Below are 26,124 nucleotides of genomic sequence, written 5' to 3' on the forward strand. Positions count from 1 at the left end.
CTTTATTCGAAGCAGGCTATCAAACAAACTCCTTTTGATGCTTCAGGTTTCCTCAGCACCACTTTCCTGGTTATCAAAAAGAAAAAGGTTTCATATAATCATAAATTTAAAGGTTTTTAACAGCTTTGTAGTTTGCCATCACTTCAAAATGGAGATTATTCTCAATCTCAGAGATTTCAGAACGATTGGTTAGTGCGTCTGGAACTCCAGAATGCTTATTTGATGGTTCCAGTTTATTTGTCTTACAGGAAGTATCTCCAGTTTCAGTGGAGCAATAGATTTTCCATTTCAAAACTTTCCCTTTCGGTCTCTCTTCAGCACCCTGCTATTTTACTAAGATTCTCACATCCATGGAGGCCTTCGCCAGGGCTCAGGGAGTCAGACTCGTCGTCTACCTAGACAATTTTTACTCATGGCACAAGACAAAACTTGTCTTCTTGCTCATTAACATCTGTGTCAGGATCTTCTCTAAAGACTCGGTTTCCTCATCAATTTTCAAAAATCTTCACTCATTCCTGAGCTTTGTATTAGACACCTCCTTATTGATTCTCCAACTACCCCAACTAAAGATCGATCTAATCAAAAAAGAGAGACACTATGCTCTTTCTCTATCCCACTGTTTACTCAGATCACTGACTCATCTAGTGAGCCTGCTAGTGCCATCCATCCAAGCCATATTTCCCGGTTCTTTCAATTTTCGGGCCTTACAGAAATTGACAATTCATCATCTTTGCAAAGGTCTGGCTTACGCGGATCCCGTATGCCTTGATTCAGAATCTAGAGAAAAACTTTTCCAGTGGCTGAGTCACTTAGATGCCTGGAATGAGAGAATTATTTTCTTTGCCACCCCAGATGTTGTCTTAGAATCAGATGCCAGCCGGAGAGGATGGGTCACAAGATGCAGTCAACTGGTGGTACATGGTCTCTTCAGGAGTCCTCCTTTCACATCAATTGTTTAGAGATGCTTGCAGGTTCCCTTGCCATTCAGTCCTTTATAAAAGACAGGACAAGATGTATCGTCCTTCCACGCATAGACAACCTGTCGGCGGAGAAGTATATAAACCGTCTCTGGAGCACTAGATCCAAAGCCCTAGAGGTACTAGCCAATAGTCTAGGGGAATTCTGCCTTCAAAGGAACTTCTCGGTCAGGGCGGAATATCTTACTGTCAAACTGAATTTGGTAGCTGATCTCCAAGATTCAAATAATTGGCGTCCGGCCCCTTCTGTTTTCATTCACCCTACTCAGTCTTTGGTAACATGATTGTAGATATCTTTGCTTCTCGCACAAATTCTCAGCTGCCCTTCCTTTTCAGTTAGAGAGCAGATCCTTTGGCGCTAGCCTCTGACGCATTTCTCCAATCCTGGCCTCAGACTCTTCTCTATGCTTTTTCGCCCTTTCTCTTCATTACACGAGTCCTAGCTCAAGCTCGCAGACAGCGGTCATGCCTAGTCTGATCATCCCCTTTTGGGAAGCTCAGTCATGGTACCCATCTCTTTTAGAACTGGCTTTGGACTTTTTTGTTCTGGTCCCATCTTTTCCCAATCTGCTTCTCAATTCTCCCAGGGTTTCATCACAACCCTATTCTAGAAGGCGTCCTTTACCCCCTATAGCTTGGAGGTTTTTGGGGCTTCCTGGAGAACCCCAGGAATTTCGAAGGAGGCTACCCTCCTCATCCATCTGTCTTGGTCCCCTGGCACAGCAAGACATTACAAGTCGGCTAGATTGGCCTGGTGTAGCTGGTGTATGGATTGGGATTCATATCCCCTTTCAGCAAATGTAACCTTAGCAGTTAACTTCCAAGATTTTTTAACCTCCCAAGGGGAAGCTTATTGTACCATCAACACTAACAGTGTGGCGATTTCGGCCGAACACATCAGAGTAGACGGAAGACCTATTGGAGAACATCCTTTGGTATGTTGTCTGTTAAAGGGAGCACGGTTTGCTAATCCTCTTCATCCCAAATATAATATCATGTGGGATGTTAATTTGGTTTTGCACATGTTTATTTCGTGGCCAGATAATATGGAGCTCTCGCTCAAACATCTATCTGCTAAACTGACTATGCTATTGTGTTTGGTTTCTCTGAAACTTATTTCTGATGTTAAAGCTCTTGATGTGCCCTTGTATCGCTACTCGGCCCTTGGCATTTATTTTCTGGTTAAGAAGCGCACTAAGACCAATTTAATGTCTGTTCATTACCCCTTTTTCCCTTTGCAACCAACGTTATTTGTTAGAAATGATTTGAAAGCATACTTTTCACAAACTGCATCCCAAATCTCATTTCCTTCCAGAAACCCCAAAAATCTGTCTCCTCTCCTACCCTGGCTCGCTGGGTTAGGTGAATTATGTCCTTATCTAGTACCAATACTGATTCCTTTGGTGCCCATTCAGCCCGAGGGGTTGCATGAAATTCTCAAATCTGGAGATTGGTCAAACGTTAATACGTTCAGGACTTTTTATTGTAAAATAATTGCTCCTCAGTCTGAATCTATAATTGCTATGCTTTAAACAAGCATAATATGAGCCTCTGGACTTGTAATAAAATTTAGATTTTGCTAGCATCGATGTCAGAAAGGCTAGATTTAATTAAAGACACAGAGGCGAGTATTATCCCACCACTAGCCCTTCCTGTTTTACTCCTGCAGTCCTAGTGCCTTCTACCAGTACTGCAACCTCAACCTTACTGAGTGGGAGATCCTCTTCCTTCGGATTCTGTTTGGTGGAGACACTCTCACACACCATCTGTTCAGATCTTCGTTGCTATGCTTCCATGAAATTTTTTCAAGGATTTGGCACTGTTCTACTGTCTTTGCTTTCATTCTATTAGGGCTCTCTGGAACTCATGACTGTATGCAAGAAAAGATGATGTGTTGCTCTCAGTCAAGATAATTATCACAGTACTCAACGTTTAAATGATCATTTTATTGTGATGTATTGGTGTAGTTTTGGTCCCAGGGATTTCTGGGTAAGGGATTTTTTCTTCTTGGCTGATGTTGAAAGGAAAGCAAGAAAAGTAAGTATAATACTTACCTCCCTGTCTTTAATGAAATCTATTCTTTCTGACATCAAGGCTCGGAAGCTCTCAATTTATGTATTAATCTAAGGCATATTTTAGAGCTTATCCTAGTTGTTGTGTGGTGGGCCTAGCTTATTTAGGAATAATTTTTGTGTGCAGTTGGGCTTGTGTACTGTTCAACCAGCTGAAAGCTGCAGAGAGCTCCCATACCTGCAATGCTGGAAGGCATATCCGAGCCTATTTGAAGTGCGATCTAGGGACACAAAGTGGTGCATGTTTACCTTGCGGAAGCAGCTACTGCCAAATACTTTCCTCACCTTTATAAAACAGAAATCTCATTTAGACCTCATCTGTCGGGAGGAAAGCGCTACAGTTAATGTACAAGAACGTCCGAGCGCCGTTTAAAAGTAAAGGTTAGTTAATTTTCCGTTCAAGGGGAGGTTGGTAACGAATTGAATGATAACTTGTTGGATGCATTTGTTTGTTAGTACGCTTGGATTTTACATTTATTGAAAAGCACACTTTCTTTTGATTGTATTTCCTCCTTAGACCTGACTGACCGCAGCGCACGTTTACTTAAACGTTCTTGAAAACAGCTGCTCTCTGAACGTTACAAAAAAAGTTGACAGCTGTCCTAACTTTAACCATTTTACACAGGAGTAGCTTTTCCGTTTTGTTTCATACATAGCCAAGTTCTGTTGCAGGAAGGCATTTTGAACTGCAGATAATTGTAGCCAAAATATTTTCTTCAGCTGGTGTGATAAATAGCATGTTTTAAAGCATGATCTGAACTTTATTTCTCCCTATTATGTTATGTCAGCACCCTTTATCTGTTTAATATTAAGAGCCTCGCTCTGCCCACTGTGTATTTATTACTTTTTTTGTTCTGCTTGAATAGCACATATGGTGGCTGTTGATTTAAGTCTTAATAGAGGTTTGTCCCTGAACACAACGCAATAGAGGAATTCTTATAGACGAGAGAAATGTTACGCGCGTGTACGGCTTTATTAGAGCACATGGGGTTTCTGGAAATTGTTAATAGCACTTAAAATATGTTTTGGATTTCATAATCTAGGACAGATCATTAGAATGTTGTATAAATGAATATAGTTGCGGAGGGGTATCAATTATGTGAGTGACCGTGACCCTTTTACGGTGCATCATGCACAAGCCGTTATGCTAATTTTAAAGCTATGGTCATACCTGATTGCTTTATTAAAAGATAGAAGGTCACCGTGCAACAACGTACTGTAATTCGGTACACTTTTGGCTTTTGTGTAATTTTTGGAAATTTGTAAATGTTACTTTTTCAGGTTGTATGGGTCGCAGAATGTTACAAAAAGCACTTTCTTGCATTTTGTGTAATGTACACTCGTCTTTTTTGCTGCTATTATTTGTTTCTGACGGTGAATGTTTTTGTCTTATGATAATAATTAATAGAGACAATTTCTGACAATGGATCTCCCAGACCCTTACAAGGGAGACTTTTCTTGACAGTGGGTCACTGGGGTTGTTAATGCTGCTGTGAGAAGTTGGGTCTTGGGGTGTTACAGACGGCGCTGCGTGACGATTGGTGTCTTGGTATATTTTAGGATCCACCCTCTGGCATTGGGTGTCTTCGGATTTTGCATTACCACTTCCTAACAGCGGGTGTCATTGGATGTTACAAGGTGCATTTTAAATATGAATCATTGCATGAAAATAGAGCTTTCTAGCTTGCGATGCACCTTTCTTGTTTTGAGCTTCGCATTTTTTCTTAATCGTGCCCTTTTCATGCCACAAATCCACCACTGCCTCCCTGCAAGCACTTTAACCCCATTAAAGTTGTGAACTACAGACAGCAGCATGCCCATGCTGGTTCAAATGTCCCCCCCAAATGCGACCCGGCATGCAGGGTAGTACACTTGATGTCAGAATTGTCTTTGTGGTCATTTACTTTTTTTGTATTACACTATTGTTGCATGGCATGCATACCTGAATGTGTTTAAACTTGAACTCTATATGTGCATTCTTTAGGTATGGAGATTTCTAACAGTCGTGGGTTTTGTGGTATTCTCGTAAAAATTATGCCTGTTTAGATGATGTGAACAATGGCAAGAAATATGTTCTTTTTTATATAGTCCTTATCGCTGCTGTGCTGTGGCTTCCGAACACTTTATATGATGACTGTACAATTTCTCACAGTAGTAGTTTTGTATTAACCTCTAAGGGGTGGTTGCTAGACCTGACATCTTTGGTGTGTTTATCCCATCTTTTTTGCTTCTGACCTCCTGCTTTTGACTGTGTGCTGAGTTTCGTTGTTGCTGGTTTTAGAACTCTGGGCACTTTACCACTGCTGACCAGTACTAAAGTGCAAGTGCTCCCAGTATAAACTTGAGTCTGTAATTGGTTATCCATGATTGGCATATTTGATTTACTGGTAAGTCTCTAGTAAAGTGCAATGTGTGTGCCCAGGGCCTGTAACCCAAATGCTATCAGTGGCCCTGCAGCACTGATTGCGCCACCCACACGAGTAGCCCTACAACCATGTCTCAGTCCTGCCACTGCAGTGTCTGAAGTTTTGAACTGCCATGTCGACCTGGCAAGTACACCCACTTATCAGACCCAAACCTTCCCTTTCACTAGTTAGGCACCCCTAAGGTAAATCCAAGGTAGCTCCATGGGCAGGGTGCAGTGTATTTAAAAGGTAGGGCATGTACTGGTGTGTTGTACATGTCCTGGTAGTGAAAAACTGCAAAATTTGTTTTTCACTATTGCAAGGGCTATCTCTCCCATAGGTTATCATTGGAACTGCCTTGTAACCTTTTACAAGTGTAACTTTCATTTGGGAAGAGATGGAGATTCAGAGTTTTGGGGTCCCTACATTCACAATTTAAAAAAACATCTTTTAGTGAAGTGGTTTTAAAATTGCATGTTTGAAAATGCCACTTTTAGAAAGTGCCCATTTTCTTGCTTTGCCAGCATGTGCCTCTGCCTGCCAGTGGAATCAATGCCTGACGGAGGGTGACAGTAGGGCTGTTTGTGCAGTCACTCTAGACAGTCACACAAAGGGAAATAAGGCATGCCCTGCCTATCCTGATAGCCCATCACCAGGCTGATGGGTCTTCCTGAGCTAGAGTGGTGAGAGGAGTTGTCACTGACTCCTGAATGGGGCTGTGCCTATCCTCACACAAAGCTGTTTCCTCCCCCTGTAGTGTCTCTGGAGCATGGTCAGGTAAAGACAGGGTCTTGTACACTACAAAGACTTTCCTTTGAAGTTTGCCTACTTCAAAGTCAGAAACTGGAATAAGTACTGGAGCTGTGACACATAACTTCAGAACACTTCTGGAATAAGAGGACGTTCTGCCAAGAAGAAGAGCTGGATGCTGTAGAAGGAACTGACACTCTGCTGGTTGTCTTGTTGTGCTGGCCTACTGCTTGCTGCTTCTGTCGTGGGAGTGAAAGGACTGGACTTTGCTTTCTACATCTTGCTTTCCATGGTCTCCACGGGCTTGTGCGTGTTTGCCACCTGTTAGGAAGTCACATGATCATCAAAGACTTTATCTGCAGCCCCTGAATTCCTCTGCTGGGAGTTCTGACCTGCCAAGTGGTGCCAATGCCAGTGCTGGGCCATTGGAGGTGGTATTGCTGCTAAGAACCAAGAAAATCCAGACATTGCTGCTGTGCGGCCGAACAATCGACACAGCACCTGCCATGCGACTGAAAGATTGGCGTAGCGCGAGTCATGAGCACCGTGTCACCAACGTCTATGGTGCATCTGCCGACTCTGACCCGAACCCTGCTGTGCGGTTGAAGAAATCAACGCATCACCTGCTTCACGGTTGGGTAATTGACGTAGTACGTTGTGTTGTTTTCATTCAGATAAATATTGGTTATTTTTCTAAACTGGTGCAGTGTCCTTTTGTAGTGTTGTCACTGTGTTACTGTGTGTATATGTACAAATGCTTTTCACATTGCCTCCCAGATAGGCTTGACTGCTTGTGCCAAGCTACCGACGGGGTGAGGAGGGGTTATCTTAGATGTGTAATCCCCTTACCCTGCTTACAGTGAGGGTCCCTACTTGGACAGGGTGCAATCCACTGCCAACTAGAGACCTCCATTTCTAACAGTGGTCTTGTTGCTGGGATTCACATTTTTAACACTGATTTCTGTAGCAAATGGATTAGATAACCTAGCTGTCTCTCCGACTATCAGCTTTCAAAGTCAAGTATTTTCTCTCTTTTTTTCTTCAGGGACAGGATGGGGGTTGCAGGCAAAGGGTAATTTCCCTTCATTGGGCAGGACGGCACACCAGAAATCACATGAGCCAGATACTTAGACCCTGATTAGGAGTTAGGTGTTGTTTATTGCACATGATAAATAATGATAACACAGGCTGCACTATTAATCATCTGTGATAAATAACACCTATTACCAGTGGCAGCTCCTCCACTAATGCGTAGGTGCATCGCCCCCACTGCGTTGCAGCAGTCAAGGAAAGGAAAAATAAAATGATAACATGATGTTATTATCATTTTATTTGTTACTGCTGCTGCAGCATCTGTGGGCTGCTCGCAGGGGCGGAGTGGTGGACACACTGAAGTGCGCGTGTAGCTTTGGCCGACCATCTTGGGCCGGCCAAATAGTCATGCGTACTTAGCATGCTCTTCACCCAAGCTGAATTACAGCCTGGGTGGAGAATATGCCCAGGCCCCTTGTCGCCATCTCAGTGTCGAATTACGGCGCTCAGACCAATCACAACACTGCATTGTAGCGTTGCGATTGGCTCATGGGAGCCTGGGTGCTTCCTGTTCGGCCGACAGGGCAGAGGTGAAGTGGAACAGAGCAGCGAGGAGGTAAGTGTATTTTTTATTTTTTACTCTCCGTGACCCCCTCACTCCCCACCTCACCCTCCCAGATCATTGCCAGCCGCCACTGCCTATTATGAGTTTGTGAGGAATAACATGCATATTTTGGTTTTTAATACACCAAAATCTGCATTGTATGGAAATACCAAACAAATTCCCCTGTTAAATTTCGGCAGATTTAATCTGTCAAAATTTAACAACTGCCAAGGTATTTAATGCATCCAATAGTTATTGAATGATTTAAATATGGCCAAAATCATAATTCCGACCCGTGTGTAAACAGGGCTTTATGCACGGGTCGGAATTTACCAGCCCACTCGTAATCAGGGCCTCAGTGGGAAAAAGGCCACTTTGATGAAACCGGTGCAAACTTCACGCAAAAACAAAATGCCGTACAGGCTATATTAAAACCTGGCCTCACAGACTTCAAAACAACCTACCAGCCCCCTCTCCTAAAGAACCGCTTAACATGCCCCATTTAAACACCAACTCCTTACTCTAAGCTTTGTCCCTCCAACCATCACCTTGTCAACTCCCTCTTGCCTTCCAAATGGCTCCTCCTCCTCCTTCCACCCGCACCTCTCAACCTCAGTCTCAACCTACCCCACTTTCCTTGAAAGTCCTTTAAGACCTGTGCAAAACACCACCACCAGAAAAACCCACCAGCGTTTTTCTGCCTACCCACCCAAACAAAAACTGGTTAAACTAGCAAGGTATCTGCAAAAATGTGCACAATGCACTTCTCAATTGCAACAAATACTGCTCCGTACCCATGACAGATAAATGTACACTGTTGTCCCTAAATCAATAAATCACCTCATACTTTATGTCTAGGTGCCTAATTCTGCCTTGAAAAACTTCTGCATCGCTGTGTTGCATTTTCACCTTGCCCTATTATTAGCCCCAGGCTCTTTGGCATCTCTCCATACACGCCAAGGCAAAAACTTGATTCACGCAGTTGTTGTTCTTGGCCATGACTGTTTTATCTCCAAGAGGTCATCTCCATGCGCTTAAGTAGTGTCAAACCTTCTGTCTGCACTTCTTGTTTTCCCCCAAATGAATACCGAAAACATCTGGGCATGGGGAATCTCTCGGCAACAACTCCAACGTCGGCAACAGTTCGTACCAGCACATCCCCTCCTTTTTCCGAATCACTTAATTTGAACAGTAAAGTTATTAAAGCCCAATTGCTTTCTAAACTTCTGTGTTTCAGCTTGAAGCGCGGCCCACTATACAAATGAGTGCCCACAAATCCAGGCCTCGATATGCTTGCACTGCAACAAAACAAAACAGGGCGTTAATATCACTTACTGCAATGCCCAGCGCAGCTTCACAGAGGCCAGACGACATTCCTCATTGAATAAATTGCCTAGCAACTACTCAGCCCACCTGGGGATAAAATGTTGATAACTCCACATCTCGGGTGCTGGAAAGAAGGGAGCACTGTTCAGAACGTCTTTAACCAACCTGTCCCAGATTTGCAAAATCAGAGCTTCTGAAAAGGGGGTCATTGGACCTCCTTTTGTGGCAGGGAACAAAATCAAAATATAACTACATTTTGTTTTGGGGAAAAAATTGGAAAAAAGAGTTCTGCAAAAATGTGTCAGTTTTTTCCTAAAAATGGCATCAGCAAAAGGTTTGCTGTGCTAAAATCCACATTCAGGAATATGCAGAGTTTAATAAAAAAAAAACTTTTTTACTACATTTTTGGAATTTTTCAAAAAGGTACCCCATTTTTCCTGTGATTTCAACCTACTTCCAGTTTGCGGTAGAAACCGGCATGAAACCCCTGGGTGATCCTCGATAGCTATATATTTCTGATAAGTATACACAATTCTGAATTCAGCAATGAGGCATTCATATAAATCTCTCAGGGTTTTTCAAAAGAAACTAGCTGTTGAAATAAAAACATATTGAAAATGAGAAGCATAAAATGGCCATTTGGGACAACTTTTCCTTTTGAAGCTTCTTGTCACGATGGTCAATTTACAAAAGCAATATTGCCTCCTCCAGACCCTTCTGATTGTAGGGATATAGAGGATTTGTAGGTTTTCCAAGAACCAGAGGTAACCACAGCCAATAACTGAACTTCATCGTACAATAGTTTTTCACTGTGTCCCAGGTATGGAGCAATTCATACGGTAAAATACAAAAAGAGAGAAAATGGGTATGCTAGACCTGTCATCCTGAGGCCGGTCTTCCGCCAAATTTTTTGCCTGCTTACCTCGTCTTTTTGGCGGATCATTTTGCTGGCCTTAGGACCCGGAGCACTTTACCACTGCTGACCAGTTCTAAAGTGCATTTGCTTCTCCCCTAAACATGGTAACATTGGTGTATACACAATTGGCATATGTAATTTACTTGTAAGTTCCTTATAAAGTGGTATACCATATACCCAGGAATTGTAAATTAAGTGCTGCTAGTAGGCCTTCAGCACTGATTGTGCCACCCTCAAAAGTAGCACTTAAAAAATATCTCAGGCCCGCCACTACAGAGCCTATGTGTGCAGTTTTACTGCCACTTCGACTTGCCATTTAAAACCCTTTGCCTAGCCTGAAACACCCCTTTTATTAAACGTCCATAAGGCAGGGTGCTGTGTAAGTAAAAGGCAGGACATGTACTTTTAAGTTTTGCATGTCTTGTTAGTGGTAAAACACCTACATTTGTTTTTTCACTACTGTGAGGCCTACACCTCTAATAGGTTAACATCGGGAATTCCTTAATACACTTTTAGGTTGTAATTCCTGAATAGAAAGGATTAGACGCATCATGTTTTATATTTTCAGGATGGTAATGACAAATCCTCTTTACTGGTGAAGTTTGATTTGTTATTACTATTTTAAAAATGTCACTTTTAGAAAGTGGACATTTCTCTGCTCTTACGGCTCTCTGTGTCTGCAGCCTGTCTCCAATAGAACATCTGGGATGGGTGACAGCTACTGTTTGTACATTCCCTGTAGACAGCCACAAACACAGGAAGGTTAGGTATGTCTGAGTGCTCATCGGCATTCTGATGACTCTTCCTGGGCAGGAAGGGAGGGAGAAGTTGACACCTAAAACTTGAATAGGCAATGTCATGACCCCACACAAAGGGCCGATTACCCCCGACCGTTAGTATGAAGCCAGGGCTGGGAGAAGAAAGGGCTTTTGTGCACTTCAAAGAGCCTTTTTTGAAGTCACCCCCACTTCAAAGGCACAACTGGGTATACGTACTCGGTCTCTGACCCCGACAAATTAGACACTTCTGGGCCTGTAAGGAATTTCTGTCAGAAGAACTGCTGTACTGCTGAAAGGACTGTCTGCTAAACTGCTGATCTGGAAGATCTGCTTTTCTGCTCTGCTGCCCTGCTGCCTGCTGCTCTCTGACCCTGCCGGGGGAGACCTAAACTCTGCCTTGCAACTGAAGTGATCGCCAAGGGCTTGTTGGCTTGCCTCCTGTTGCTTGAGACTCAGGGCTATCAAAGTCTCTACACCTGCTCCTGTGCCTGGTTCACTGGAAGTGGACCCAGACACTTGCACTAGCGAAATGGATTCATCTCCAATCTGCATGTAGCAGAACTGGCACATCGACCCTGTTTCAGGAGTAGAATCAGTGCATCGCTTTTGGAACCAACACATCACCATGAGAGCCTGATGCATCATAACCGTGCATCGCAGCCGCAGCAGTGTGAAGAGATCGATGAATCTCTTAGACTGCGCTGAAAAACCCTGCACATCGCACCTCTGAACAAACGCATCTCAGTGCTTCATTTACAGAACTGATGCATCCCCACCACTGCGCGCAAAAAAATCGACACATCACCTCAAATGCGGTATCGACATTGCATCGCTGGTCTGCACCCTGCATCTCGCTTTTGCGACCACGATCGAGGTACTCTGATCACCGTGCCTGATCACCATGCCTGCATGGCTCAAGTCCCTGGCCTGCTCTCCATCGCGGCCGACCTGAACTGTTGACTTTGCCTCGGTCCAGCATGACCAGATAACCCCAGTTGGTGTTGGTTCTAAGCGCTGGAACGCTTTTCATTTTTAAAAAATTCATAACTCAACTTGTACGTATTGGATTTTTGTAATTTTGGTATGAATTTATTAATACATTTATTGCCTAGTTTCCTAAACCAGGGTGGATTCTTTTGGTGGTGTTTTCATTGTGTTACTGTGTGTTGTGTTGCACAAATACTTTACGCATTGCCTCTTAAGTTGAGTCTGCCTGCTCCCTACCAAGCTACCAGAGGGTGAGCACAGGGTAGTTTAAAGTGTGTATATGACTTACCCTGGCTAGGATTGTGGTTCCTGCTTGGACAGGGTGCATACCTCTGCCAACCAAAAGCCCAAATTCTAACAGGGTATCAACAACCTATGTATTTCTGAAATGGGCACCAGATATGAAGTTTAGGAGCAGTGGTTACAGCTCTGAATTTGTGGGTACTCATTCTACCATCTGATTCAGAGGGCATTTTTCAAAGTTTCTTCTTTCTTATACACTGGCTTACTTTTGGAAGGCACACATGCAGAGAAATACAATTGGTAATAACAAATGTTCAAATCAAATTTAGCTTTATTCGATTTTAGACGTTTAAAATCACAAAAGCATACACAAACATACAAACATTTAAAAACATTTGACAGGATCATTGTACAGTATCAGTTACAAAGTGCGAATAGTGCCTTCAGTTAATTTACATGGTAGTAGTGGCCAGACTATAATCATAATCAGATAGTTCATTTAAACTTTTTCTAACTCTAAGTATGTTTTTCAAAAAACCAGACATAGCAAAAATAGTTAAAAAACTATCTAAAAATTGCAAGTATAAAAAAGCTGGTCTACATTGTCTCCAACCTGCTTGTTTTAGTAAAGGAAGGATCCATCCAGTTATTTCCCTTGCATAACGTTTACAAAACAGTATCACATGGATGGTAAATTGTGATGACACTTTATCGCAAGGGCAAAGCTCTCTGTACCAGTCATTAATTTCTGGATGACTCACAAGTCGATGGAAGCTATTAAAGCTAAATCGTGTCAAGAGATATCTAACATATCCCTTGATACAGCATAAAAGATAGGGTTGAATATTGAACATGATCAGGGTCATTTGATGTTGCACTACCATCCCTCTGTTCATTTCCGAGGCAGCTCTAAGAGACTCTAAAAGAGTTAAACAAATTATTTTGAGCTCCTTTCTAGGGATGGTACACATTTTCTCTGGTGAAAAATAATAATCCGGATACCCTATGTCACAGAATTTTTTTTTAACATAGTTCAACCACGTAATCTTTCCAGCATGGTCCAAGTTAATTGCATCCCTGATTATTTCTCTATTTAAACGTGCACTACTAGTGGTCCATACACAATGCCATAATAATACAGGTTGCATTTTATAATATCGGAGACATACGAGATACCCAGCTCACTGTGACAATTAAAAACCGGAGAACTAGATGGAACAGCTAAAATAAACCTTAAAAATGAGTTTTCCACACGTTGAATCAAAGAGACGTCATGGTAACCCCACACTCCCGTCCCAAAGATCGCAATACTGACACATTTGGCCAAATAGATCTTAAGAAGTATAGCAGGTGGCCTTTTCCCCATTTTCGTAGAGAAGTTAACAACGGCAGTGGTCAACTTCATAAATAACAGACTCCTACTCCTCACTGCCAGACCACATGAGCCTGAATTTGCAAATAAAACACCCAGATATGTAAAGATGTTTGTGGAGTCTACCCTATTGTCCCCTAGAGGAATGCTATTACATTTGTTTCTCCCCTTCCCACAAGTCATTACAAATGTTTTTTTAGCATTTAATTTCAGGCCTAAGTTATCCATAAAGCAAGAATACGTTTTAAGGGCTTTCTGCAATCCCAACTGCGTGCGCGCCATCAGCACTGCGTCGTCTGTGTAGACAAGCGATACTATCGGGCGTCTGCTGACATAGGGGCCAATTGAAATTACATACATTTCTATTTTTCTTACATTCCATGACTAAAATGTTACTTTTTGAAACATTTATTTTCAAGAAGTGATCGACTGTATAGTTCTGCAAGGAAATCAACCTTCTGTTCAACCCAATAGGGGTTAAGTCCATTAATACAATATCATCTGCGTAAAGGAGGCATGCAAATGACCGGTTACTTATCTTTGGGGTGTCTCCCTCAGCACAATTAAAACAATCAGGTAGATCAGCTATATATAGAGAAAACAGCAACAGCGCTAACAAGCAACCTTGTTTCAGGCCATTTTCAGTAGGAATAGTGTGGTGACCTGTGTTGTGCAATACTTACTGGAACTCCATGATGTCACCTGTGGGTTCTTCTTGTACTGTGCATTCTCCTCCAGTGTTCCCTGTTTGACAGTTGCAGCTGCCCTGTCTCTCCTTCATGCTGGACGGCTCTCTTCTCCTGAATAAATCTCCTACAGCAGTTCCTGTCTCCGCCTCATCCTTACATTGGCGACTGAGGATGGTCAGCTGTTCCTCAGCTGTTGGATCTACTCACTAACTAACTCCTAGCAAAACGGTTTGGACTCCTGAACATTTTCCATACCTACGATCTACTTCCTTGTGAGTACTTTCTTTTTCAAACATTTCTCCCAAGCTTCACATTAGAGAGCCGTCGCAGCCAACAGACTCTTTTTCTACCATTTACCTCGTTTTGCGCATCAATCAAGCGAGTTCTCACAGCACTCTCCAGCGCTTTGTCAACTGTTACTCTGTTTCGCGCTGCCTACTCTTTTTTCTACCAACACTACGTTTTACCTGTGCTCCCTGTGTCTTCACCGTCAAAAGTCAAGTCCTACCGAGTGCTGTCTGTGTTTTCGCTGTTCCCATCGGCGCTGCATATTTCTCCACTGCTTACTCCGCCACCTTCGAGCTCCGCTACAGAATGATGACGTAGTGGAATCCCTCCATTCAGCGTCATCGCGTTTCTCGTCTCCTCAACAACCAGCAAGACGCCCAGCGCCAGCACGCGTTTCCCCAGCAACCAACCAGACGCCCAGCGCCAGCACATGGTTTCTCAGCAACCAGCAAGACGCGTTCCACTTATGCCTGTCACCAAATCATCTACGTCATAAAGCCTTCGCGTCCATCTCATTCCTATCTACTCTATCTTGATTTTGCCAGCTGTCGACTTCAACCTACGCAGCTTATTCATACAGCCGACACATACCGAAGCGCACAACTCTGAATTCCTTTCTACACTGATGCGCACAGTTTCTAACACTTCATCGGATTTATTCGCTTTCAGTCCACGCACGTTGACGCGCTCAGCTTTAGATAATTTTCTACGCTGATGCGCACAGCTTTAAACACTTTACACACTGACGTGCATGGTTCAAGCACACTAGTTAACAATTCGACAAGAAGGCAAATCTCGCGCTGATGCGCACAGCCTTAGCTCAGCCTAATTTTCCTCATTAACTCGCCGGAGTATCCAGTATCTTCACGCTGACGTGCACAACTGCTGCACGTATTCTTCTCTACACGCTGATGTGCACAACTGCTGCACACATTCTTTTCAACACGCTGACGTGCACAGCTACTGCACGCAGTTTCTCTACACGTTGACGTGCACAACTATTGTACATATTTTTTTCTTTTTCTTTCTTTTAACACGCTTATCTGCACGCATTTTACTCCCAACAAAAAGACCAACACATCTAATCTGCCATATTTACAACAAAATTTTTTTTTCTTGTACTTAAAAGAAAATTGAAGATCTCACAATGCAAAATGTATCCCCTCCTGCTCCTTTTCTTCAGACTCCTGGAGACCCTCCTCTTGAATGGAAACTTTGGTTGAGATCCTTTATGGCCTACCTAGGGGCAATTGATGGTCTTAGATACCGTGCAGAAAAAAAAAAAAGTCTAATGTATTATCATCTTGGTGTAGAAGGACAAAACGTTTTTGATCATTTACCGATTTATGTTCCACCTACTGGCGAAACTCCTGACGAATTTGAAATAGCCATAGCTAAATTAGACAAGTATTTTGTTAAAACCAAGAATATGGTTGTACACCGTTATAAATTTTTTACTAGAGCTCAAAAACCCGAAGAAAGCATTGATACCTTTGTTACTGCCTTAAAAATACTTGCGTCTAAATGTGAATTTGACAATTTCACCTCTCAACTTATCAGAGACCAGCTTGTTGCTCGGTGCTCTTGCAAACAAATCCAAGGGAAACTTCTATCCTGCAAAGATCCTTCTCTTGACAAGGCTATTGATATAGCCAAAAGTATTGAAACATCCTTAGAAGATTCCAAACAATTAGAGGTTTCTCTTTCCAATACTTCCATCTCTGGTGCTGTTTCCACTAAGGTACCTTTTCCCACCAAATCTCCCCTTTCCATTTCTCGTGACCCTCGTGGCTATTTCAAAAGAATAGGAAACACCAGTTTTAGAAGACCTTTCATACCTAATAGACAATTCAGCCAAAGTACTTTCTGTTATAGATGTGGCTCTTCTTACCATGCTTCCAATTTTAAAAATTGTCCTGCTGCCAATCAACAATGCACTCAATGTGGAAAAAATTGTCATTTTTCAAGGGTATGCATGAGAGGTAGAAGGGGTAATGTACGTAGTGTCATGTGTGAAAATGATTCCTTTCAAGCCTCAATTCCCCTTGAGCTTTCAACTGAACATTCTGAATGTGATATGACCAATCAGGAATATGTTGTTGTAGTGAAAGACAATGACACTACTAACCGTAATTTTCTTGTCCCTGACCCTGAAGTTGATGCCACTATTGACAATCACCATATCCTACTACTGGTAGACACCGGGGCTCGAATCACTATTGTTTCCCATGAGAAATATTCTCATCTTTGGCAAAATAAATGCCTACTTCCTCCTGATGTCCTTTCTGTGGCTTTTGAAGGAAGCAGAATCAACCTTCTGGGTTATTTCTTGGCCGAAATTTCCATCTTTAACAAATCCATAAAGGGGAAGGTCTATGTTGCCAAACGTGGCATCAATGTTCTAGGACTCATACATCAGGCAGAATTTGGTGTCACCATTAAACCTGGTTTACCCAACCCTGTATTCATTGAAGGATGCAATCTCTCCTCCCTTGCATCTTCTACCCCAGTTTGCAACATCTTTAATAGTGAATTCTGGGAGCACAAGTACAAAAAAAATTTTGAAAATCGTTTGGGCAAGATTACCAATTTCCAACACTTTATCAAGGTCAAAGATGGTGTTTCCCCAATCAAACACAAGCTGAGGAACGTTCCCCTCAGTATCAGAGAAGATTTGTCCAAACACCTTAAGTCATTATGCGAGCAAGGAATCATTGAAAAGGTAGAATCCACATTATGGCTTTCTCCCATTGTTCTTGCCAGAAAAAGGTCTGGCGATCTCAGGATGTGTGTGGATTTACGCAGTCTCAATGAAGCTATCTGGGTCGATGGTTTTCCCCTCCCTCGCATTGAGGATTTGATAGCTAAAGTAGGCTCATCCACTTGGTTTTCTAAACTTGATTTAAAAGCAGCTTACCACCAGATTGAGTTGCATCCACTCTCTCGACATCTCACCGCTTTTGTAACTCCTGATGGAGTTTTTCAATTTCGTCGTCTTCCCTTTGGGTTGGCGTCTGCCGCCGCTGTTTTTCAGCGTATTATGTCTGAAATGTTTGAAAAACTCTCTAATGTTGTTGTCTTCCAAGATGACATCCTTATCTTCACCCAAACTGAACACGAACATAATTTAGTCATTGACCAAGTTTTCAACATTTTGGAAAAAAGAGGTGTAACCCTACAAAAAAGTAAATGTGTGTTCAAAACTAGAGAAGTAGAATACCTTGGTCATACCATTTCTGAATGTGGTATTAAACCCAGGCCGGGTCTAGTTAAGAGTATCATTGAGGCCCCTGCTCCCTCTAACAAAGAGCAGCTTCTGTCCTTCCTCGGTCTCTGTGAGTTCTACTCCAAATTCATGAGAGACTACGCCAAGACCACTGAGTGTTTTAGACTTTTACTCAAAAAAGGTGCCACCTTCAGCTGGTCTGATGAGTGTGAGAAAGGTTTCCAGCTCATCAAAGAACACATCACCAAGGCTCCTGCTCTTCAGCCTTTCAATGGCAACAGAGAAACTTTTGTCACCGTTGACGCCTGTGAATATGGCCTAGGAGCTGTTCTCTCACAACAAGCCTATGGTAAAGAATTTACCGTGGGGTTTGCCTCCAGGACTCTTCGCCCTGTTGAGCGCAAATATTCTGTTATTGAAGAAGAACTGCTGGCCTGTGCTTGGAGTGTTGAAAAGTTTAAATCTTACTTATGGGACAGACCATTTGTTCTTCAAACCGACCACCGACCTCTTGTCGACATTCTTTCCGGCAGAAATGTCAAGCGCACAACCGCACGGTTGGCTAGACTCTCCACTAAACTTCTAGAATACAACTTCAAAGTTGTTTACATTCCTGGGGGCAAGAACAAACGTGCTGACTGTCTTTCCAGGTTACCCATACAAGAACCTAACGAAAATGAGTGGGAAACAGAAATTGAAGAGTGTTTTGTGGCCAACATTTCACAAATTTCCATCTCCTTCGCTGAGAATGATTGGGTTAATGCTGTTGAGAATGATACTGTGCTTAGGGACGTTGTCTCTTTTATACAGAAAGGTTGGCCCAAGGAAAAATCTCTTTCCCCTGAGCTTCAAATTTATTGGAAAATCAATTCCGAACTTTCCTTGGAAAGTGGCAAAATTGTTAGGGGCAATAAATTTATTCCTCCCTCTGTTTACCGGGAAAAAATTATTGCTGATGCTCATTCTGGTCATCTGGGTGCCACCATCACCAAAAGAAATGTCAGGTCAAATTTCTGGTGGCCAAGAATGGACAATCAAATTGTGGATGCTGTCAAACTTTGCACACGCTGTAACACCAGCGATAAAGTCCTTGTTTTGGAAGGTGTTTGTGATTCTATTGTTCCCCCACCCAGCAGAGCTTGGCAAAAAATTGGCCTGGACTTTCTGGGTCCATTCCATGTTCTTCCCAACACTTCCAAGTATTTCTTGGTCCTCGTCGATCATCTCTCTAGGTGGGTTGAGGTTGAACCCATCAATGTTCCCAATTCAAAGAGCGTTATTGATTGCCTGACCAAAATTTTTCTGAGGGAGGGTTGTCCAGAAGAAATCCTCACTGACAATGGGGTTCAGTTTATCTCCAAAGAAATGAGTATTTTTTTGAACAATTGTTGCATCAAACACACTAGAACTCCTTTGTATCACCCTCAGAGCAATGGCAAAACCGAGAGGTTCAATAGAGTTATTGTTGAATGTGTGCAGGCCGCCTTCAATTCCAATAACTGTATTTTCCAAGCTGTAAAAGATCTTGTATGGTCTTATAGAATTTCCCCACATGTTGCTACAGGCTTCTCTCCTTTTGAATTGATGAGAGGAAGGAAAGCTTCTTCCCAAGCTTTTCCTTTTTGGATGGTCAAGAGTCTCCACAAAGGTTGTGATTTGGAAGTGGCATGGGATTGTGCCAACAAGAAATCTTCCAGTTCTCTGCCTTGTGACGTGGGACATGTTAAGAAGTCTTTTCATAGTATTTATGCTGGTGACTGGGTCAAGATTAAGAATCCTGTCACTGTTAAAAAAAGGTCTTTCCAAGTTTCTCAATTCCCAACAAGTTGTGGAAGTTCGCAAAAATGCTGTTAAATTGTCAAGTGGAAATTGGTGGAGCACTTCTCGCGTTGCCAGAGATCCTTCTCGTGCTTCTCGTGCAACTGTTCCTGCTCCCAATGTCCAAGTCGACAATGGTTTAAGGAAAAGCTCTAGGTTGATTGTTAGACCCAACAGATTTCATGACTATGTATGATTTACTATTCATTGTAGTTCATTTTTTTTAGAAAGGGGGGAGGTGTGTGGTGACCTGTGTTGTGCAATACTTACTGGAACTCCATGATGTCACCTGTGGGTTCTTCTTGTACTGTGCATTCTCCTCCAGTGTTCCCTGTTTGACAGTTGCAGCTGCCCTGTCTCTCCTTCATGCTGGACGGCTCTCTTCTCCTGAATAAATCTCCTACAGCAGTTCCTGTCTCCGCCTCATCCTTACAAATAGCTTCTGATAAGCCTTGATTTCCACCCATTAGTATATTGCACCAAGTTTGTGAATGTAGTGCAATAATTAAAGATAACAGAGGATGGGGCACACCCATTTTTTGCAATTTTCTCCATAATAAAGGGCGATCTATCTTATGAAATGCCGTTGAGAAATCTATAAACGCCATATATACATTTGAATTGCGGATAATTGTATATTTCTCCTCTATTAATTTTAGCATGAAGATGTTATCTAAGGTGGAATGATTTTTCTTGAAACCTGCTTGCACTAAAGGAAGAACCTACTTCCCCTCCACCCATTCCGTAAGATGATCAAGGATGCTACAGGCGAAGATCTTTCCCGCGGGAAACATCCTTTACAACGCAACTTTTACCACGCAGTGCCTTTTCCGACGCAACTTTTACAATGCAAACCATTACAACGCATTGCACTGGGGGTCGCTCTAGGATAGGGAATAGATTTAATTTACTATCCAACACCTTCCCTAGTGTCCACGGGGACTGGATTGGAATAGTAAATTAAACTATTCACTATCCAGCACCCCAAAGCGCTATGCGTTGTAATGGTATGCGTGGTAAAAACCGCGTTGTAAAAGCATGCGATGTAAAAGCATGCGTTGTAATGTCATACATCCCTTTCCCGCAGCATCCAATAGAGCTACAAGAGGACAAGAAACATAAACAAAATATACATGGGGTATAAGTCAGTGTCTGAGAAGGGAGGAATGTTATGAGCAGTGGGTGGTTGTTCTCCAAACTTGGGTTGTGTATGGCAACATTTAAAACATGTGGTCACACGTAGGCCAGGATTAGTAGTACACTATGGGCAGTCCATACGACTCTCCTTTTGTCCTCCTCTTTGGACACGGACTCTACATATTAGGAAAGTGAAAGTCTTTTTTTGGTTGTTGGACGGATGTATTCAGGAAAGTTGTGATCTTTCAATCTAGTCACATCCTCCACCACTCTGATTCTGGGAACACTTGCCTGCTCGACTACAACAAGGCTGCCTATTACAGACTGCTGAAACTGTACAAAACTCATATTGGAATCTGAAGAACAATGTTTGAAAGCAACATAGGCATTGAAGGATGCCAAATGAACAGCCAACTTCTTGGAGAAAATATTACTTTCGAGCAGCATTGTAAGGCTCCAACCTTTTATCTTCTATGTCTACACCTCCCATGTGCTTGTTTTAGTCTAAAATGCACACAGGTTTGCTCACTTCTGCTACCTGACCCAAACAGTCATACGTGAAGTGCTTTCATTGTGAATATTTGTGAGCATGTCGACATCTCTTCTGTCTGAAAATTTCAAAGCAAGAAGTTCATTACTACACAAAATACTACTCTGCCCCCTTTTAAATCTTTTACACACAAGCTCTCCTTGGTTTTCTTTACTGTTGTCCCTCACCAACGACCCCGCCACCGCCAGAGCCAACCGCCATGAAGGGATGACAGACGTTGCCAAATGGATGTCGAACAGCCGCCTGAAACTGAACTCGGACAAGACTGAAGTCCTCATCCTGGGATCCTCACCCTCCGCCTGGGACGACTCCTGGTGGCCCCCCGCCCTGGGCAGCGCACCCAAACCAACAGACCACGCACGCAACCTGGGCTTCATCCTGGACTCCTCCCTCTCCATGACCAGACAAGTCAACGCCGTCTCCTCGTCATGCTTCAACATCCTGCGCATGCTACGTAAGATCTTCCGATGGATACCCACCGAGACCAGGAAGACGGTCACCCAGGCCCTCGTCACCAGCCGTCTGGACTACGGCAACTCCCTCTACGCCGGAACCACCGCCAAACTCCAGAAGAGACTCCAGCGGATCCAGAACACCTCAGCACGTCTCATCCTGGACATCCCCCGCCGCAGCCACATCTCCGGACACCTGAGAGACCTGCACTGGCTCCCGGTCAACAAGAGAATCACCTTCCGGCTCCTCACCCACGCACACAAAGCCCTACACAACCAAGGCCCAGGTTACCTCAACAGCCGCCTCAACTTCTACGCTCCCAAACGCCACCTTCGATCGACCAGCCACGCCCTCGCCGCCGTCCCCCGCATCCGAAGAGCCACCACAGGAGGAAGGTCCTTCTCCTACCTGGCCGCCAAGACTTGGAACACCCTTCCGACGCACCTCCGCCTGACCCAAGACCACCTCGCCTTCAGGAAGCAGCTCAAGACCTGGCTGTTCGAGCAGTAGCGGACCTCCCTCCCCCCAGCGCCTTGAGACCCTCCGGGTGAGTAGTGCGCTATATAAATGCTCTGATTGATTGATTGATTGATTGTGCCACAGTTCCCACTTTGAACGATTCCTTAAACACTTGCACATTGTCCAGGTATAGATGGTGACCTTTATTAAAATATCCTCTGGCTAGTCCACACACTATTTTTTCACTTACTCTATAAGTGGAAGGGCAACCATGGGGGGTCAATTAAAGAATCGCCACCACGTACTGCCTGAAATTATATGCATATCCAGTGGAACATTTCTCACAGCATATGCAGCTTAATAATACAAAATGTGCTCTTTTGCTGGGAAGTTATTGGCTGAAAAACCAACCACCCTTGAACCATAGACCCATCAACAGATAGCTCCTTCCCTGGAGCATAGATCTCTGAGAAATTATCTACTAAATGGTCAAGAACAGGCCACATCTTGGAGAGACAGTCGCAATCAGGGTGATCTTGTGGCAGTGCTGTAGCATTATCCCAAAAATGCATCATAAGCTGCAGAAGCAACTACCCATCTTGAGTCATGGTGGCTGGAAATATAGCAGTTGCTATCCAGGGATTAGTAGACCAATATATAGACAGTGATGGCTTCCTTATCAGTTCCATCAGCACAGTTAAACCCCAGAACTGTTTAATGTCTGGGACATTTGTGAGAGGCCACTGGGTAGCTCTAGAGTGGGTCTTAAGGGCGGCACTGCTGTCACTCACAAACTGCTCTGCATATAAATTCTCAACAATATCATCCAAAAACACATCATCAATAAACATTTGGAACAAATTGCTAGGTACAACATTCTCTGTATTGACTTTACACCCTGCATGGCAGGCAAACCAGGCTGCACCATGTTAGAGGCAAGCCAGTGCTCAGTATTTCCAATGGGAAGCCTTCCAGCCCCTGTCTGCAAACCAGCTTGTTCCTCCTATACTACCAGCAGATCATTGTCCTCCTCTAAAAGAGGCACTTTATCAGCTCTAATAGTAGAATCATCAGATGATTCCTCTCGGACAGAAAATTCACTGTCAAAATCTTCATCTTGGTCCTCTGCCTCAGGTGCAGAGTCAGGTGCAGAGTCAGTCTCACAGCCATGAAAAGAGGCAGATTCAACAAGGAAACCAACAACCTGCTGAGTCGTCAGCCTGCAGGCAGGCAGCAGTAATGAAACTAACCCAACAAACAACACTACAAAAAACAACACTATGTCAAATTAGAACTCAACAAAGTGTGGTTATATCAAATAGTAAATATTACTATTGACAAATACTGATCTTGAAAAAACAAACAACACAATGAACTTCATACTCAAAAAAGATACCTCTCACTTGCCACAAACAGCTAGACTGAAGATCAACGGTGCCAACTCTGCACAGACACAGAAAGACCCAAGGATATCCCACTAGGAAAGGCAAACAAAATAAAGTACACATAAAACAACACAATACAGAATACATATCTTGCACAAATCCAACCAGGAATTTGAAACCCAGTAAAACATAGGCTAAATATGTTATAATTACTACAGCTGATTGAAAACAAAATAATTCAAGCAAGGCAACTATACTCATTTGAAGTAAACATTACTAAAATGTTTTATTACCAAACACATGCAACTAGACAAACTGCAGATCTACCAATGCCGAAACCGTAAGCAGGATTCGCCACCATGAAAATCAAAATCTTTGACCCACAAATAAAAGGAGAAATTAAACATTACATTCACAAATGCAAATAATGACAAGAAATAAAAGAGTTAACATTATAAAACACAAGTCTGCCCCTTGAGGCAAATTCGGCATCACAAACTTCCAGTCTGCCACCAAAGTGGGCACATAGGCAAAGAAAAAAAATTGGCACCGAAGAGGGGATTGTCCCTTACCCCAGCCACCACCCAAATTCTAATTCACACACACCCTCAACAAAACACTATCCATACACACCACCAGCCAGACTCTACTCCACACAAACCACCAGCCCACACACACTGTCAGCCACACGCCAGCCACATACACTGGCAGCCACACACCAGTCCACACACATCGCCAGTCAAATGTCAGTTCACACACACAGAAACGTATTCCCGGGTGCCTAGTGCTTTGCCCAGAAATGGGGGCAGATCGGGAAAAAAATGGGCAATCTGCCCCCCAAGGAGTCCATAAAACAAAGGACATGGCAGTTTCAAAATGGGGAACAACCCTTGCCCAAGGGGCTGCTCTATCAACACATATAAATATATATTTTGTGGTATCTAGTAGTTTTCCTCACACCCCCACCACTCCCCGCCCCGCAGCAGGTCAGCCTAAAAAAATGGCCAATTTGCCCCAGGAGGGCAGAAAATAAAGGACATGCTATTTTGTTGTCCCCCTCGCCCCATCATGCATAAGCTTCTAATTGGTGATGTCCAGTAGTTTTCCGCCACCATTGGGGGAAGATCGGCCTAAACAATGGCTGATTTGCCCCCAGGGGGATCAGAAAATGCCCAAAACATTTTCTCCAAAAATGAGGAGCCATCGTTGCCCAAGGGGCCCCTCTCTGCACCAAAAAGAAATCCCTAGTGTCTCCTGGGTGCATTCCTGCTGCACGATCGTGGTCACTGCCTCAATCTTGCAGCAGTAATGCACTGATATGGGGCACCGGGGGAAAGAAAAAATTATTTCAATTTCCTCGATGTGCCTCTTGTACCCCAATTTCTCAGCTTTCAAGCAGATCTACCCTGAAAAGGTCCTGGACTCACAACGTGCTTGAAGCAAATGGCTTCCAAAGCGTTGGGGCTCCTTATGATGATGTTGGCATGCCATGTGCTCTTGCATAATTATTGTGCTGGGGAAGGGGTGTTAGCAGAAGGCCTTCTGCTGCCATCCCCTGAAGGGGAATGTGGCTGGGGGCACATGGGAGGAGCGTCAGCGCTTCTTCCATGGGCAGGTCAAAGACTTGCTCGAGCCGTCCTTGGCACCTCAGCACACAAGAGGTTAAATGAGGCATGCAGCAACATACACGTTTCACCCTGAAAAACCTAAAGACGAGAGAGGACCACCATCTTTGTTACTGCTGCTATCACCATTAAAGACTGCGGCAGGCTTGTCCAGAATTATGTAGTTGCATTCACTCCATCAACCATACGTTCTCCTGAGCCGTATGAGTGACCTGGTTACGCAGAGATTTCAGGGAACAAGTTTGTCACAAAATATGTATGTCTAGCAGCTCTGGATCCCAATCTCTGGCCAGTGCTCCTGGGGAAACAGTAAGGACTTGGTTCCGTTGGTTTTAAGGCTCAAGACTCGTCCAAACACCTCCAACATTAGCAGTAATTTGGTTATTGAGCATTCAGTCTTAAAATCACTAAACAATGACACAACATGGATCACTGTGCCAATCTTAATAACCCAGTCACGTCATTTATGTTGAAGTGTACAAGCAAGCGGCTCAATCACAAGAACAAAAGACTATAATGGGCACTCCTGTCTAGTACCCTGCTCTAGCACACAGCCTAGTGAGACCTCCCTCTTGGTCTTTTGTCAGACCTCCATTAAGAGGTCCATGGGGCAAACAGGGGTTTCTGGGCTCAATCGTGGGGGTTGTGGCTTTTTACTCCTGTTGCCCTGGGGCCTGACCTGCTATGAGTGCTGAGCAACTGGCCAAGTACTGCCCCTTCAAGCACTTCCCTCTCAGTAGTAGCGTGGGTCAAGCAGTCCAAGATTTTTTTGGAGGGGGAGGTAGGTGTGAGGCATACACAGGCAGAAGATTAAAAACAATAACTGCATTAAAGCTGATTGTCCAGTCAAATACTTGCTTGTAGGAAAAAAAGTATTACTAATAATATCCTCATTCTTAAAATGTCGGCGCACTGGTGTCATTCTGGGCAGTATCCCGGACCCACACTTCCATTTTTAGCGGGGCTAGTTCTTCCCCATTTGATAAAGGATGTGACTTTCAGATGTAGTCCACACTGGTTTCCAAGCACCA

At 43.5% G+C, this 26,124-nt stretch overlaps 1 protein-coding gene across 1 annotated transcript in view; it reads left to right on the forward strand.

Annotated features, from left to right (window-relative positions):
- Positions 1 to 3,213: 3,213 nt before the first annotated feature.
- The window catches only part of SYTL1 (synaptotagmin like 1), a 452,201-nt gene continuing 429,290 nt past the window's right edge, over positions 3,214 to 26,124 (forward strand). The window contains exon 1 of the mRNA XM_078681778.1: positions 3,214 to 3,430. The gene's annotated coding sequence lies outside the window, so the exon portion shown is untranslated. The remainder of the gene's footprint in view (positions 3,431 to 26,124) is intronic.

This window comes from Lissotriton helveticus, chromosome 3_1 (genome assembly GCF_964261635.1).
Source record: "Lissotriton helveticus chromosome 3_1, aLisHel1.1, whole genome shotgun sequence".
NCBI lineage: Eukaryota > Metazoa > Chordata > Amphibia > Caudata > Salamandridae > Lissotriton > Lissotriton helveticus.